We start from the raw sequence: 17987 nt of genomic DNA on the forward strand, positions 1-17987 counted from the left end.
CTATTTCACTGGTACTGGGATTCTGAGAAGCACCAGGAATGGGTTCCCTATAAAAGGACCTGTTAAAGGCTAAGGGCTCTGGGCTCTGGGCTCTGCTATACACAACAAACTGATACTCAAAGCAGCAAAGAACCTGTGCCCTGACCTCAGGAATTCTGGGAGTAGCCACCAAAAGGATCAGTTTCAAACAAGCCTACAGCAGATGGGCCCAAAAAGGTGTTCCTGGCTGACAGCAGGAGCTCAAGGACACGTTCCCATAGCCACCGAGAGGCCCATTTTAAAGACACACACTAGCACATTCTGCTTAGGATTAAAGTGGCTGTCCCAAGTGGCTTCTCAATGGTCCTGACTATTCCCCCCAGGCGCAGGCACAACAGAGCAAGGACCCCATCAAAGGCTGAAAGGCAAGTAAAATAAAAATGAAAATCCATCCAGAACCATGCAGGAAGCAGGTGAGAGTTTCTCCACCTCCCCTCCACCCACCTCATGAAGTTCCACCTGCTTTCCTTTTTGGTGGAAATACTGAAGTAGTCTGTAAGCCCTGCTGGTGAACACTTCACTCGTACCACTACGGGTGGGCCACTGCCAGACGAGATGACAGAGTGCTGGAACAAACATCCAGTGTGCTGTCGACTTGGACACTGGACAGTTTAAAGGGGGGGGGGGGGGGCGGGGACTGGAGGAGGAGAGAATACCACACCACACTCTTCCCTTTAGTGATTCTGGCATTACAGCAAATCTTGGGCAAACAAGTCCAAAAGAATAACGTGGGCTAGAATTCAAGAACAGATGTCAAAGCTACTGCAGCAAAGAGGGAAACACTGCACATTTTGATAGACCACATTTGAAACACATCCCAGTCAAGTGAAGGCAGAAAAAAAGAGCAACCGAAAGCAATGTGGTAATGTGGGGATGGAGATAGAGAAGAGAGAGCAATCGCAGATAAGCAGAAGGCTTTTCAAAAATATAAACAATCTGGTAAGGAGGAGGACTTAGACATCTATATTTAAGCAGCAGCAGCAGAAGTTATAAAGGGAGACTTCAAGAAGGGGGAAAGAAGCCAATATTGAAATATGACAAAAAAAAGTAAAGTTGATGTTTCGTTCCAATCACACACGGATGCAGAAAACTTAAGAGGAAAACAAAGAGCCCTTGACTGCTTTCAACGAGGACCCTAGTTCCAGAGCTGGGGGGTAGAGGGCACAAAATCAGCCGTGTTTGGTGACTTCTGTGGCCCAATGCTGGATGCTGCAGGCTCACTAGAGGGAAGAGCTTGGAGACAGTGGGATTGGGGGTGGGGTGCTTGGGAAGGCATCAAAAGAGCACGCGATCTATGAGACCCTCTGATCCCCGAGGTTCCCCGCAAGCCCCCCAGGCAGATCCATTAGAGAGCCAGACTGAGAAAGGCTGAGCCTGGGACAGGTCGCTGGATGGAAGGCAAACCCATCTTTACCACCGGGCTGCAGGGCCAGCGAGCCTGAGGAGACCTGCTACTGGCAGTCGGGGACCCCCCAGGGGCCTGCCACACTCCCTTCCCCACCCGTGCAGACATATGCAGGTCCACATGAGAAACCAACGGGGGTCTCCAAATATAATACCGTGTTGCCACCCGCCACCAGGAAAACAGATTGGCACAGCGAGGAGAAAAGACCGAACATTCACAGATTGCGAGGGAGGGCAGCTGTCACCTCCCCAAGTTTGGTTGGTCAGATTTAAGCCTCGCAATCGTTACAATCTTTGATTGAATCCCTTGAGATAACACCACCGAACCCTTCTGAAGGACACCAAGGCTTTCCCAGGCTGTGGGGACAACACAAAGGGAGGAGATAGTTATTATACATAAGCCAAATACTGTTTTATTATCTACCCAGCCTGCCTACACTCAAAGTGTCAAATATAATGACACATTAACAAGGGGATTTAATGTGTTTAGGGGAGGTGGCCTAAAATACAGAACCCTCAGCCCTGAGTCACTGGTCACAAGTGAGATCGAACGCAGAGTCCCCACATCTGAAAGGCATTAAAAACTTACAAAGAGAAAAAACAAAAAACTGAAAACCAACCTAAATATCCAGCAATAGCAAACTGGCATATCTACTCAGGGTTATTCTGCAATGGTTAAAAAAGAAAAAATACAGTCCTACATGCACTATCTAAGATGAAGTGATCTTCAAGATATATTTAAGTGAAAAAAACAATGTGCGAAACAATGCTAACACTATTTAAGAGAGTCTCTATTCATATGCTTACATAAGTTTCAACTATCTCTAGAAAGGTGCAGGAGACAATTGAAACTGTCCTTGGCTCTGAGGAGGCACCAGGGAGGAGGGACTTGCTCTTCAATATATATCTTTTGGCTATTTTGCCTTGTGCATGGATTACCTAATAGGAAAAACTGCAATATATCTTAATTTTTTAAAATCCTGCTAATGTGAAAAAAATACACATATAATTATAGAAACACATTTTACATAATGCACCCCATATATGAGTTCATGGTCTGCGGGTCCACCTGCCCAGGGTCGGCAATGGACTCCTGACTCACTCCGGTGATGCAAAAAGTGAGGCAAGCACATCCTTTGTCAAAACAACAGCTGTTTCTTGCCCAACGCACTGTACACTGGCCAGTCTCAGGGCTTATGAATGAGGAGGAGGTGGCCAGACTTTCCAGAGGAAGGACAGAGGAGGTTGTCCCCTCAGAACTATTTAGAACTCTTTCTCCTGCTGGAAAACACCAACAGCCCCAGATCTGAGGTGATGGGAAGCTGGCAGGGTTGGGAACAAACCCACGGGCTCTGAACACAGAGGCCCTTCCAACTAGGCCGAAAGTGCTGGAGAAAGTCCTGGGAAAGGGTCTTGCAAGGACGGCACCTGGAGAAGCTGTGGGGTTTTCGTTCTAAGTGACCAAGAGATGGCTAATGTCAGGAGGCGACAATGTCCAGGGAAAGACTTCTGGCTGTGGAACCAAGGGTTCAGTGCATCTCACTCTATGAAACAAGGGTCCTACCGAAGAGTTGTGGATGGCTGTAATCCTTTTTTCCTCTGGATTACAACTTCTGGCATGCTTTTTCTCCATTTCTGACTGATCTTAAAAGGACCAAACTCCTAACATTTTAAGTTTCTCTCTGCCTGAACCTCAGCCTCTCAGCCAAGGATTAAAGATTTATTAAACACAAACAATAAACAGCAACCACAAACCTGCTTATTTAAAAGAAACTGTGGGGGAAATATTTCCCAAATAAAACAAGTCCCGCTTTTGTGAGACTCTCTCTCTCTCTCTCTTCCTAGGCCCCAGGCCAGGCCTGTGGAGGAGGCCCCTGTCCCTGAGCACCCTGGGCTGACAGAGAAATCACCGGGCCAACTGCATCAGCAATGCAAGTATTGTCTTTTTATGGTCGCTAATTTTAAGCCAAAAAGTTCATCTGGTGTTTCTTTAGTGCCTACCTGTTAAACTAATCAAACAGCAAATCCTATGTGAGAATTTTAAATGGCTTTATTAGTGAAAACAAAGAATACTTGTGCAAAAAGGAAAATACCAACTGCAGTTTCTGTGTTTCTACACCAGGTAGTCCTCATGACATTTTCTATTTCATTTCCAGCAACAGAATCATTTGGACAAATGGGAGCTGCTCTGACTGAAGGAGTAAAGGGCCCAAGCCCACCTAACATCGGCCTCCTCCTTGTCATACCCCTCCCCGGTCCCCTACACAGAATATCTCATAACCCTCAGACAGTGGCTTCAGAGAATCCTGGCTTGAAATCCAGGCTCCATCTCTGCTGTAACCTGTGTAGTTTTGGTCAAATAACATTCCCTCTCTGGAGATAATTACGATAATGCATGTCAAGTGCTCCATCAAGGTACCTTTTTCTGTACTATCAGAGCCATGCACTTATTTAGGCCTCAATTCATTCTGCCACCAGTATCCCCAGTTAGGCTGGAGGCACCTGGGTTGCACAGATGAACTGGAACCTGACCCTGAACTGACCTCCAGGTACCCACAGTCCAGCCAAAGAAACTAGGCAGGCAAGGAAGAGTGACAAGACAGAGGGACCAGGCTGGTGGAACGAAAGCAGAAGCAGAGGTAGAAAAGGGAGAACATACTGCCAACAAGAAAGCTCTTCGAATTTTTGTGAAAGATGTCCATCTTGCCTTGGATCTGTGGGCGAGACTGGCTCAGTCCCCATCACCCTCCTCCTCCTCTTTATGTGGGCTCATTGAGTACCTGGCACAATACCTGGGGAGTAGGTGCTGTCATAGACCCAGAACAGGACTCAGAAGAACCAGGAGCCTGGTCAGGTCCCCCCAGGGGATGGGTGGGGATGGGGTAGGGGCACATGACAGGAAAGTGCCATCAGTAAGCAGAGGCCAGCCTGGCTTGGGCATGGAAGTAGTGACAGAGACTGCTAGGAGGCAGGTTGGTACCAATGTGAAAATAGGTATGTTCAAATAGAAATGTAAAAGCACTCCCCAGACATGTCCCCAAACAGTGACCAGGACAGCCACTGTGAGTACACAGATCTACACACATATGTAATGTGCTTACACACAGGCTCTCTCTGGAAGGCTCCACAAGTAAAAGATGCTGCTGCCATTCCCTATCCTAGGGAGGAAAATGAACAGGCAGGGGCCTGGGAGGGGGTCCTTTCACTGTCTATCTATTTGTACCTTTTTAATTTTGAGCATGTAAATGTACTGACTACTCCTAAAAAGTAAATATTTATATATTAAAATCTCTTTTCCCTCTATAATGAGACAACATAGGTTTTGAAGGACTGATAAGGACCTATGAACACCTTATTCCCAGAAAGGTACTCCTACGTGGTACTACAGGAAGAACATTGTGTTCTGTTCGTGGGTATGTGGCAATGATCTCTATTTAAAGGAGAACCTTGCAGAATTCCCAAAGTCAATGTTCATTTACTTTATAGAGAATCAAGTCTGACTCCATATTTCCCAAGTGTTTTTTTCAGACACTTAATCCTTACACTGTTCCACTCACACACTCTGATTCAGGACCAGGTAATGCACAACTCTGAATTATGGCTACAATGTTGTCATGTGATGTCAGTCATGTTAGCCAGCAGTGAGCATTTCCACTCAGGAAGCTGTAGTTTCCACAGAAGTAGACGGATCTCCAGCAGGGACCCTAGTGGACGAGTGGCAAAGATGGAACAGATGGAACAGAGGGAGAGACCCACCCACCCCGCCCTGAACTGTGAGCTCCCACTCTCCCTGCATGCAGCCCAGGAGAATCTCAACAGAAGGCAAGGAGGGGAAAAAGCAAACTGGATGGAGAAAAACAGCACCGACTAATGGCAAGGAGGTACTGGAGTAGGTTCAGGGAGCTTCAAGGAGTTCGGTCTGATGCAAGATTAAGGCATCCCTCATTCCCTCATGGGCATAAATTACCACACACCTGTAAAGGTGACCGGATATATACATACACCCTGCAAGAAAGGGGACATGCCATGACACAGCCCAAATCTGAGCTTATCATTCTTACTCAAAAGTGTTCAGTGGCTTCCCAGAGGACTTGGGATGAGACCACTGAGGGCGCCCAGGCTCCTAAACTGGCACGTTGGTCCTCCTCTAGTGCCCGCAGAAGGCTGGGTCTACTCCTTTCCCTCGGACCCTCAGCACAGGCTGTTTCCTCTGCTTGAAAGCCTTTCCTTTCTCTCTTCAGTGAACTGCCTGATCTCTGCTCAAAATACCCCTTCTCCTATCCCTTCATCCCCCTCTACCCTGCCCAGAAGAGATTGGGAGGCATGTGCGCCATCCCTGAACTGTGCCTCTGGCAGAGAGCCTAGTTTGCAGGTCTGCATTTGTGTGGGTAGGTGCCGGTTAACGTCCAGCCAGTGGGCTATAAGCTCTGGCAAGGCCTGTGTGTTGCTCACTACGGATTCGCAGCACTGGATGTGCTGCTGGGGCACATCACAGGTGGGTAGTCAAAATTTGATAAATGAAAGAATAAGCTAAAAAAAAAGGCAAAATAAAGTAAATGCTATAACAGAAATCCCAAGAAAAAGTGCTAACGGGCTCAAAGGAGGAGAGATTGCTTCTCCTTGGGAGAAAATTAGAAGCAGCTTCATGAAAATAATAGCACCTCAAATAAGAGCCTGCAGGCTGGCAGGGATATACTCCATACACTCCGGGCAGAGGCACCAATATCCATTATAAGGAGAGAGGAGACACATTTAAGAACTCTGCAGGCTGGCAAGGCTTCCAGTAGGAAACAGAGATGGCTGTGCGCAAAAAAAAAAAAAAAAGAAAAGAAAAGAAAAGAAAGAGGGCTAACCCAAGCACTGAAGTCCTGAATGGCAGAGAATAGTCTGGAACAGTTCAGGAGGCTCTGGGGGGCTGAGGAGGAAGAGGAAAGGCTGGCAGAACTGGCTCTTAAAGGCAAGAATGGCTGAGGAAGAGGGGAGGGGGAACATGGAGGAGACCCACACCCCTCTCTCACTCACCCTCAAAGGATCCTGGGTAAAGTTGTAGAATGGTACTACTTTTATAAGAATTAGAAGTATAATGGCTAAGAGGGGCTCCTCCCTGCTTAGGAGCCCTTGGAAGTGGTATTTGATTGGAGATCTGACAGTTTAATGGAAGAGAGAAAGGAAAGGCTTTCAAGCAGAGGAACAGCCTGTGCTGAGAGTCTGAGGGAAAGGAGTAGACCCAGCCTTCTGTGGACACTAGAGGAGAAGCAGCCGGGCAAACTCTCTAAGCAGCCTCGGAAGTAACTTTCATCACAGCTCCACTGTAAGAATGGGGGAAAGGGACACAGGAATAGGAAAAGTCCATTTCAACTGGGCCTTTAGAAAAACAGGGTGCGGCAGACATGGGGTTCGCTGTTGAGGCTCTTCCCCTGTTAGATGGGCCACCTCTGCTTCATTTCTGTGCCTCCAACTGCAGATACCAATAGGGGATATTCAGGGAAGGAGTGCTTTTCCCAGAGCAGGGAAAGTGAGGCTCCTGGGGTGCCAGCACAGCGCCAACACACAGTAGGTGCTCAGTAAATGCTGGCTTAACTGGGTGGACAAGAAGTGACCTCTATGGGTTAATCACTCTCTGTGGTTCTCTGACTCAGGGAACAAAAACGTGGGTGTGTGAGCAAGAGACTGCCTGGAGTTCAAGTTTCTAGTTATCCAGGGGTTTAATCAGAAACACTCACTGTGTGTTTCAGCCTTGCTGAAATCTGTACAACACAACCAGCCATCTTCCCCTATCTTGGCAATTAGAGTGAAATGATAGGAACGAAACCTCCTAGCCAGATCTCACAGGGCACAGAGCATAGTGGCTGTATTTATAGCATGAAGGTGGTGGGTCCTGTTCCCCAGGAGCCCAGAGAAAAGAGAGAATGTGTTTGGGACCAGGAATTGGGGGTGGGGGGCTGCAGGGCAGTGTAGAGGAAGACTCGTGTGCATATGGGCTCTCACCACCTGTCAGCTCTGTGACCAGTCCAGCAGCCTAACCTACAATGGGGACACAAATACATGCCTCCTAGAGCTGTTATGAGGATTAGATAAGATCAAATGCTGGTGCCATGAGTGATGACGTTAGTTTCGTTTTCCTCTTGCTATTCAACCTGGCCTCACCTCCAATAAAGATTATTTTCTCATACCCATTTAACTCTTAAAACGGTGTGAGTCCAATATGCACTCAGTATTTTGTGATTCTGAAGGATGACTTGATATTAATTTCCAATCTAGGAAATTCAAGTGAAACAATTACTCCAACATACACTTGCTCCCTGTGGCCTTTCCAGCTAAAGGCTGCATCACTGGATGATGGTGCAGGTAGGAAGGGACAGAGGTGGGGGCAGGTTTCTCAGTATATTTTTAAATATATTTTTTATTTTGGATCAAATGAAGGCATGCTCAGAAAATAAAATTGAATAAAAATAAATAAATTGGCCTAACAAAAGCTACAAGCACAAAGTTTTCATACAGCCTTTTTGTGAATTCCTCAGTATTAAGAAATTTCAATAAACCAAGATTTTGTTTTTGATTGTTTTTCACCCCGTCGAAAACCCACTATGCAAAGACAAAAATGCCAGATGTATCCAACAAGCACTGCACTACACAAAGTACTTGCCAGACTCTCATTTAAACAGGGAGACGTGAGAGACGCGTCTGGGTGATGCATAATGGAGTATGTGGGGATAGAGACCGGTGTCACTGAGAGTAGGCACACACAGCCCAGGATGAGGAAAAGGCGTCTTTTAACCCTAATGAAAGAATTCTGCTTTACATATTAATTGAACCATATGAAATTGTTGACATCTGACCAGTTTTGAGCTACAAAAATGTCTGTTCCCTAAGTAGCATTCTTTACTGCTCTGTCTGGATCGCAAAACAAAACTAAATTTGCCTGCCAGCCACAGCCTTTCAGACAATGCACAGCTCCAAATGGCAGGAGTGCCTCACCCCTCTCTGATCTTGTATTTCTCCCAAGAGCCCAACAGACTCTCTCTCTTCTCATGAGCCCCCACCGTGCCATCTGGGTTGGTCTTTGCTGTCTGGCTATCTCATTTGTCGGGGCTCTCTATCTCTTTCTTCTCTGTCTTGTTCCTGGGTTGAAGTGGGGGCCTGATGGCTGGGTCCCTTGTCTTCTGCTTCTATTGTGTTCCCCCAAGCCACAACCTCCACTTTCCCCTGCAGGATCCACACTGGGGACCAGGGAGAAGCTGCTGAGGTCTGACCTGTTGGCACTAACAATCCTATGGACCTCGGGATGAACTTGGGAGAAAAGTGGCCACAGGAGCTTTGCTAGTCCCATGTCACAAATGAGGAAACCAAGGTTGAGCACGTACATGATTTATCTGCTAACAAATGCCCAGGGAATAATAGGTCCCTTGACTCCATGGTGTTTTCATTCCTTTTTTTATATATATATATATATATTTGTTGACTTCAGAGAGGAAGGGAGAGGGGGAGAGAGAGAGGAACATCAATGATGAAAGAGAATCATTGATTGGCTGCCTCCTGCACACCCCCTACTGGGGATCGAGCCCGCAACCCTGGCATGTGCCCTTGACTGGGAATCAAACCTGGGACCCTTCTGACACTCTATCCACTGAGCCAAACCAGCTAAGACTGTTTATCATTCTTCTTTATACTTAGTTTACATTATGAGACAAATCTTTAAAATCTTAAAACCAAATGGGAACTTGTTAAAATTTTTACATGTCCATGAAGGTTGATGTTAGGAGGTGGGCAGTCGTCTGTGGCTTAAACATTCATTCCCTTGCCTAGCTCAATGGAACTGCTCCACTGCCCTGGCTGCAGGACAGGAGATGGATGCCAGAGAGAACAGACACACCTGACCCCCACAGTTGCATTCGGAATGGGGAAAGAGAGAGACTCGAGAGATCTTTAGTGGGCTGACCTGTCAACCAATTAACTGGAACCGGGGACCAATTAATTAAATAAGGGGAATGAATGAGAATTGCATTATTCAAAATGGTAGCCACCAGCCACATATGTTATGTAAATTTAAATTTAAATTCAGTTTCTCCTTTGCAGTAGCCACATTTTGAGGGCTAGTGACAACTATATTTGATGGAGCAGATATAGACCAATCCACCAACATAGGAAGTTCTACTGGACAGTGCTGGTCAAGATAGACTCTCCAGGTTCCGAGGGTGGCATTAACTGTTACAAGGCAGATACTGCTGTCCCATTTCACAAACTGAGAGAACTGATGAGTAGCTAATCAGCTCTGCCTAAAACATCTCCATGAGGGAGTAGAGCCAGGATTCCAATCCAGATCTGGAAAACCAGCACTGTGGAAGCAGAGGCTCTTTGCGTAAACCACTCTAACACCTCTTTTCTGGACTCCAGTTTAACGCACTTGACTTTCCCCAGGAAACTGGAGGCTAAAAATGAGGCAGGGAGTAGGGGGAGATGTGGGGGGGGGGGGCGCAAAAAATGTGTTTTAATGACAAAAATAATTATTCCACTGCCAAGAGGAATAACTCTGATCTCATCTACACTGGTAAATGTTTTCCTCCTAAAGTATTTGTTTCAGAAATAAGCCTTTAATTTGAATACTTTTGGAGCCAAAATTTCTGTCAGTTGAAAATATTTATTTCTATTGTTTGGCAGGAATCAATTTGTCAGGGCACCAGCCACTCTGGCAAAGGTTCCCTTACACTTCTCTGGGAAAACGCTTGGCGGCAAAACTACCCGCCACCCCGCAGCTCCCTCGCTCTGTTTGGGCTATCCCAGCCACAAACATCTGCCAGCACAGCCACGGCTGCGAATCAGGCCAACCAACAGTGCCTGTGCTGGGACAGAGACGCGCTGGTGTTATTAGGAATATAGGACTGGGCGTGATGGGCAATCTACTGACTGATTTTTCAGGATCATAGTATATTTTATTAATTGTTTTACAAGTAATAGACTTGTGACACAGTATTAGGTGATTTTTCAGACAGCCCTGTCTCTCCTGGTATTAGTGAAGTCTAGAAAGCAGGCAGCAGAAGTTGGGGAAGATCCAGCTCCATCCTGGCTACAGGAATTTGGACAAGTCACCAAGACGCCCTGAGCCTTGATTTTCTCATCTATAAAATAAATCAACTACCCTGGCTCACAGGGTTCTTGGAAAACTGCATGACATAAAAAATAGAAAAAGTTCTTATAAGTTAAAAAAAAAAAGTTCCATAGGAGCAGTTCTTCTTTTCTTCTGCAAAGATAAGTTATCCTCCAATTTCCTCACTTAGCTCCCTTTTTGTATACTCCGAGGGTTGGGGCACTTAAGAGACAGATCATGAAAGTTAAAAGCTATCACAGTTACAGGTGAAGTGCTAATAACTTCATTTTGAAACTGTCAGGTTTAGTGTGTTTTTTTTAATCACAGCTGTGGCTTGCACTAGAACTCTACCTGTAGCTGCATTTCCTTCTCACATTTTAATTAGCAAATAAAAACTCCCAAAAGCTCTCCAAATGTTTTTGCCTGAAATTTATAAGTAAAAGTCAAAAGATGCTGAGTAGGGGCTGGGAAAAATCAAGCCAGTAACAGACATCTATCAACAACAATGAGCAGGTTTATTTGAGCTTATGTCAGGCCAAGAGATGCCACCTCTGAGCCAGCTTTGATTTTATTTTTGCAGTTAATTTTCAAGATTTTGGGTGTTCAGCGAGCATGCTTTATAACATCCTGCCATTGGCTGAGCGCTGCTGCCAGCCAGATGGCCCGGCAGAATGACACTCATATGGCAGGGAATGTGAATGCCGCCTGTGATTCCTTCACTCTCTCCTGGCACCAGTGTGCTGGCCGCTATCAGGAAACCTGGGTGCTGGGTGCCAACAGGTGACACTACATGAGGGCTCCTGGTGCCAAGAACAGAAATGTGATTTTAAAGGGACCACTTAAATCCTCAAAAGAGTTTCACCTTTAGCTATACTACATGTGAGGGACACCAGGGAGGAAAAGGGATTGCTTTGTAAACTGCCCTGGAAAGTGCTGCTACCAACCTGCCCACTCTGGGCACTGGAATGGTGACTCCAGTTGATAGCTGCACTCTACCTTGTCCAGAGGGTTTTCTAAAAAATCGTTGGAGGGGCTCTTTAACTCAGACTTTATAAAGCCAGCTGAAGAGCTATTGCTATCTAAACTCACACTAACAGATGAAAACACAAATGACAAGCACAGTAACAACAAACTGCTACCAACTATATAATGGGGTTCGGATATTCATTTGCATCCAGCGCCCTCAGCCAGTATAGCTCCCAACACCTTCCAAGCTCTCGCCCGGCATGGACGGCCCCCATTCATCTGGATCTTGACTCCATGGTGTCTTCGGAGCCCCACAGGGGAAGGCTTGGAAGTGGGGAGGTAGTTCTTGAGGCAAAAAATTAATGATCATTACAAAGCATTCTTAATCTCTCTGTGACTGCTCCAAATTCAGGTTTGCCTCATCTGTTTTTCCCTAACGCTAGATGTTATTTCTTAAATATACAGACATCAAGGAAATTTTTCTCTGTCAAACTCAGCAAAATGATGTCACTTGTTTTGGCCCAGGAATGACACTTCTCTATACCCTCTGTTCTTGGTACTCTATGTTTGTCCTCTTGTGACTTCTCAAGGGGTAGGGGAGAGGTGAGAATTCTAATCTGGTTTGGGGAAAAGGCAGCTCCCGTAGAAAAGGCACCTCCTACCCACCCCATCACCCTCTCTCAGCAATACCAGCCAGGGGCCTAGACCCCGGGACACTGCCCCTGTGGCATCCGGCGCAATGCTAGCCAAGCAGCTTTGGTTACAATGCCCAGCTATTTCTCTGTCCATGTCATTCTGTCACAGGCAGGAAGCCACAGGCAGTTTGTACAAGCAGCAGCACTGTCTTCTATGCCAGCGAATATTTGATTCTGTCAAGCTAATGTAAATATAAAGAAACTACTGCCATAGATCTGAAATGATAATCAAGATCTTCAATCATCAAAAATAATCAATTATGTCTAGTAAAAAAGCACAGCAATATATTTATTTCATCAAGATTTTCAACAAAAGCTGAGACAAAAAAATGATTCACTAGTTTACTCCTAGCTATATCTCCATCTTTAAGTGTCTGCTCAATGGATATTACTGGATTTCTATACACTTGTATTATACTAAAGAAACTGCAGGAGTAAAAGCTCAGCTGCAGTGGGAGCACTTAAATTATGGAGGCCCAATGAGATAATGAAGAATTCACTTGCATAGCAAAGACTCTCAGAAGAAAAGCTATGGCCTAAGTTTGGCACCTATGTGGATCTACGGCCAAAGGACACCCAAGGCTTCACTCCCAGGGAACAAGCTATGAAGTCCAAATGCTCCTCTACCACTCAGCCCTGGGTCAACTTACTGTCCACTCATCAGTGTGATCCTCCTCCTGGGCTTATTATGGGGACAGTTCCAGACAGGGCATAAAAGGGCCAACAAAGTGCACTGGTGCTCAAAGAGCTTAGAATTTGGTAAAATAATTGGACAATTGTAAGGCAGGATGCTACAGGAGAGATACTAAGATTACTGGGAGTTGAGGGAAGAGAGATGACTTTCTGTTGTGAGGTCAGGGAAGACTTCCTAGGGAAGGTAGAAAGAGATGGCCTGAAAGGATAGGTGAAATTTCATGTGGGGGAAGAAGGGAGAAAGAAGGAGAGTTCCAGGAGGCGAATGAGCAGAGGTAATAAAAACAACTGCAGCTAGTTTACTGACTCCTGCTTTAGAACTTTTGTCATTGTTAATTGCCACAATGATGTTAATGTGTCCACCAATGAGTGAGGACATAGGTTCAGAGGTAAAGGCAACCTGACCATATCACACATTTATGAAGTGAGATTTAGAAGGCTATTCTCTGCACCTAAATCTGCTCCCTCCACTACAGAAGAGTGCTCTCAAAATTGCAAAGGCTTGGGGTTGACATGGGGACAGTGGGCTCCAGGGGCATAGGGAGAAAGAACTCTAGGGTTCCTTCCTCTTCTAAGCGTCTATGATTATATCTTAGCTGTGGAACAGGCGAAGTTAGTCTTCATATTCTACAGCTCTTTTTCTGTAGTCCCCTCTCTCTTTCCTCCTCATCGGGGTAGTGGCGATTCCCTCAGGTTGCTGGTGCCAGGTCTGCTTTGAAAAAGGGCAAAATTGTGGGGTCTCCAAGGCCAAAGTTACTTATTATTTGTTGGGTCACTAAGAAACTCGAGGTAGATCTAATCAAAGCTTTGAAGGTGCAGGTAACTCTGTTGAATCAATGTGTTGCTGACTCTCCAGGCTACTGACAATCAGTGCAGATCTTTAGAAAGATCATCTGGCAGCCACAGGAAGAATTAAGTACAGGGAGGAGAGGCTAAGAGTAGGCCATGCAACTCAGCATTTCAGCAAAGAAGCCACAGGACAAGGAAGAGGGTTACAAAAGGCGAGAGAGGTCCAGCCTTAACAACCTGACAAGAAGGTAACCACCCAGTAAAATCTGCAATGAGAACAAGAAAAAGGAAAGGAGAGAAACAAGACTTGTCTCTGAAAGAATCTTGAATCCACTTCAGTGAATAAATACAGGAAGCAGCCACATGAAAAGAAAATAGGATATACTAAAATGGAATTATAAGCCTGGCATTGAAAAGCAGTAGACTTTCTCCATCCCAGCTGTTGCCAGCTTTTGCTTCAATCCCCCCTGCTTTAAATGCTCGCAGGGGTCCCAGACCAATCAGCATTGGACCTGTCAAATCTGGCTGCTGGAATAAATATGGAAAGGCCGAGTGGCAGCCATAACATGGAATTTCCTTGTTTTTATTAGTTTAAGGCTCTTAAAGAGTAACTTTCACATTGGGGAAAACTCTTCAAATATGTACTACTTGAAACTTAGATCCAGTTACCTCTCACATGTTTTCAATCATTCCGCTTGCCAATTTTACTAGTTATCAAAAGGCATTTGTGGTTGAAAGCGGGGAATGGGCTTTCCCCTCCCAGTACATCTGCCCAGTGACCTCACCCTGCTGGATCCCTAAACTGGCCACTGGCTGCCAGAACGGCCTGATGGGGCAGATCGGGGTGTGCTACTGGATCTCACAGCTGTTTATTTTATTTTTTTAAAAATATATTTTATTGATTTTTTACAGAGAGGAAGGAAAAGGGATAGAGAGTTAGAAACATCGATGAGAGAGAAACATCGATCAGCTACCTCCTGCACACCCTCTACTGGGGATGTGCCCGCAACTAAGGTACATGCCCTTGGCCGGAATCGAACCTGGGACCATTCAGTCTGCAGGCCGACATTCTATCCACTGAGCCAAACCGGCTAGGGCACAGCTGTTTATTTTATAACACTGGCACTACAGTGACATCTGGGTAAGAATTTGGAAAAAAAAAATTACTGATAAAATCCAGCTATTGCTACTTAAATGAATCCAGAAATATAAGTTTCTCTTGAAATGCACAAATACTAAAATAAATCTGGTTGCTCAATTTTCAATTCCTGCAGTTAAACCTACTGCGATTTGGGGATGATAGTGGGCTGGTCATGCTACATTCTGGGTGTTATTCAACACTGAAGCTGGGCATGAAAGAGTAAACTACCATAAACCACATGTGATCCTTAAGCCAGCAAAAATAAGAGAGCCTAACACACTTGTCACTATTAGAAATCTTCTCATTAACTAAGTGCAGAATCTCCAAATTCCTAATAAAGAGCCCCTGGTTCTTTTCTTGCTATGTTAACCCAACACACCTAGGAGTGGCAAAGCCTTCGAAGGGTATGAAACCACAAATGTCTAATATCAAACAATGTAAAATTCTGTGCTGTCAATGAGAGAACAGAGATGGGGAGAGGTAGATTGGAACCTCATTAAAAAACAAAATGAAACACATATAGGTGTCCTAAATAGCTTACCTGATATAAATACAGAGGAAGGCCTAATAAGACGAGCATTGTATGTGTTGGCTGAAAGGAGGCCACCCTCCTGTGTACTATGCACTTCATATGTAGTAGCAGGGGTGTGACTTACTGACCACTGAAGTCAGCTCAGAGGCCCAGGAACCAGAGGGCCTGAGACATAAAAGGACAATACTGACTGCTCTTAAGAGATTGTTTGGAGTGGTCTATACATTTCTGGCATGAATATGCACTTTTCCTGTGAATACAAAAAGGCAAACAAATCTTCTGAAACAGAAAACTTTGTATTCAGTTTGTTAGGGGCAGGTTTCAAATTTCCGACATAAACATTTATTTTTAATCCAGCTCTTTCCCCCCACACCCCCATTTGAAACCTGTTAATTCCATCACTGAGAATCCATCAAGTTTCAGACTGGAATTAATTTTAGCAACTGCTTTATACCAAAAATATTAGGAGATGTAGCTGTGTAACTGGCCTCACTTCACACACTGTCACCGAAAGTCTGCATGTTTGAATTCCTTGCAGACAGTATAGTTCACACTGACAAAGAAGCGTTCCCAAGTTGGTGAGCTCACGATTCCTTTTTGAGGAGCACACAGAGCTGTCGGAAGCAATGCTAGCAATCTGGTCATCGGCCTTTTTTTACACAGAACTGACTACGGTGTTGATTCGTCCCCTCCCTACTCAGGGAAGTGACTGTCACTGCATACACGCGCGCGCACACACGTTTACCTCTCAACAAATGCACATTGATTACACACTGTCTCTAGTCAGGATTGTTCCCAGGTGTCTGTTGGTTACCTTTACACCTCTTCCTCACTGGGCCCCTTCTCCAACCTCATCTATCACAAACTAACCTGCCTAGCCCAGAAAGCCACCTATGTAGGTTAAGGCAAGCTGAAAGCTGGGAGGCTATGGATTGTAGTCTGCCTCCCTGAGGTATATATCTTACTTTATTTTACTTGTGATTCAAGAAAATGTGGCCCCTGAGTCATCAGTAATCCGTCCCCTTACACACTGCCACCAGCTTCACAATTATAATAGTTAAGCAACAGTCATCACCTTTTGGCCAGTTCTCTGTGAAAACTCAGTTACTGTGACATCTCTTAGAGGACAGGCTTTGACTATCAGATTACTGCAAAAAGTTACTTGAGTTCCATCTTGAAGGGCCAGAATTTCTGTGGCTCTCTCAGTCTATGATCCCTAGAGTTCTTTAAGAATGCAGGTTCCTTTTGCCCTTGGAGGCTGAGCCAAACCCGTCTATGGAGCAGCCTGGAGCTTACTGACACCCCCACCCATGGATGAATATTCTCCATCCCATCACGGCAATTTCAAAATCTCAAGTTCCGCTACTGCCAATAGTATCCAAACCCGGAAGCCCAACCAAAGTCTTTACAACCAGTGTTTGAACCCAGGCAGGCTCACTCCAATTACTGGACCCAGTTTACCGATGACCATGCAGTTGGGATTCCCACTGTGGCTATAATGGGCTGGCCTTGCTAATCAGAATTAGCTCTACCTTTTCCTGCAAACTTCCAAGAAAAACATTCCCCACATAATTTCTGAAATGTCCAGTGTTTAAGAAATTTGGAAAGCTGACCAGGGCTCAACCTGGGATGGGCGCTGGGGTCATAAGGTTCAGCAAGGCCATAATCCCTGCACTCTGGTGGCTAGACAGATGGCATACGGACGGGACAGCCCAGCAAAGCACACTCTAGGGCTTCAGAAGCTATGTTTTACTTCACAATCAAACCAGGACCTCGTCTTCAGGGCTATCCGCTCAAGAGCCATCCTTCAGGAGCCCCAAAAATGTTTAAATGGTTCCCCTCCCCAGCAGCACTGCCCCCACTGGATTTCTCCATAAGAGTTTTATTGAAAACTGGCATTAAAGCACACCATTGCTTATGAATCTGAGGGCTTGTAAAAGTCCCAAAACTACTCTGCACTTGATACTGCACTGCCAAAGCACTTCCATTCTTTAAAACCTGGACCATAACTTATGCAGCTCTACAGATTCGAAAGAAATTCTGGTCATACTATGCGTAACTTCCTGTGGAATTATAATACTTCTAGAGTTGTTTGCTAATTTAAATTAAAAAATAAAGCAATCCCCACATAAAACATTTTCCTACCTGACCACATCACCATGGTGATAAGACGTATACCTGTGCAATCTCGCAAGTGTGCAAAGCAGAAACATAGGCCCCGATGGCAGCACGAACTTCGGAGCAAAGAATTTGCCACTTATTTACATCTCCAAAGCGTGTCAGATTCAAACTTGAATATATATTTCACACAGTACCAAAACTTTTAAATATCCACAAGAAGATTTCATTTTTATAGGCAATAAACATTAAATCTAAAGGACTGGAACATAAAAAGTGTTTTAATACCATATAAATCACCTTTCCCTAGACAGACTAAATCTCCGAAGGTTTTAAGGACTGCAATATAAATTTTTATGGCAAATTATCTACATAGAAATTATCTGCATGAGATGCACTTTCACTTCTCATTTACATAGTGCTGACAATCTTCTCCATCACAACAGCCAATCCAATTTGGGAAGTCACACGTACAAGAGAAATACTAGAGCTCGAGCTAGGCGGAGATCTCCCCTTCTTTCTGCC

Source organism: Myotis lucifugus, unplaced genomic scaffold (genome assembly GCF_000147115.1).
Source record: "Myotis lucifugus unplaced genomic scaffold, Myoluc2.0 scaffold_45, whole genome shotgun sequence".
NCBI lineage: Eukaryota > Metazoa > Chordata > Mammalia > Chiroptera > Vespertilionidae > Myotis > Myotis lucifugus.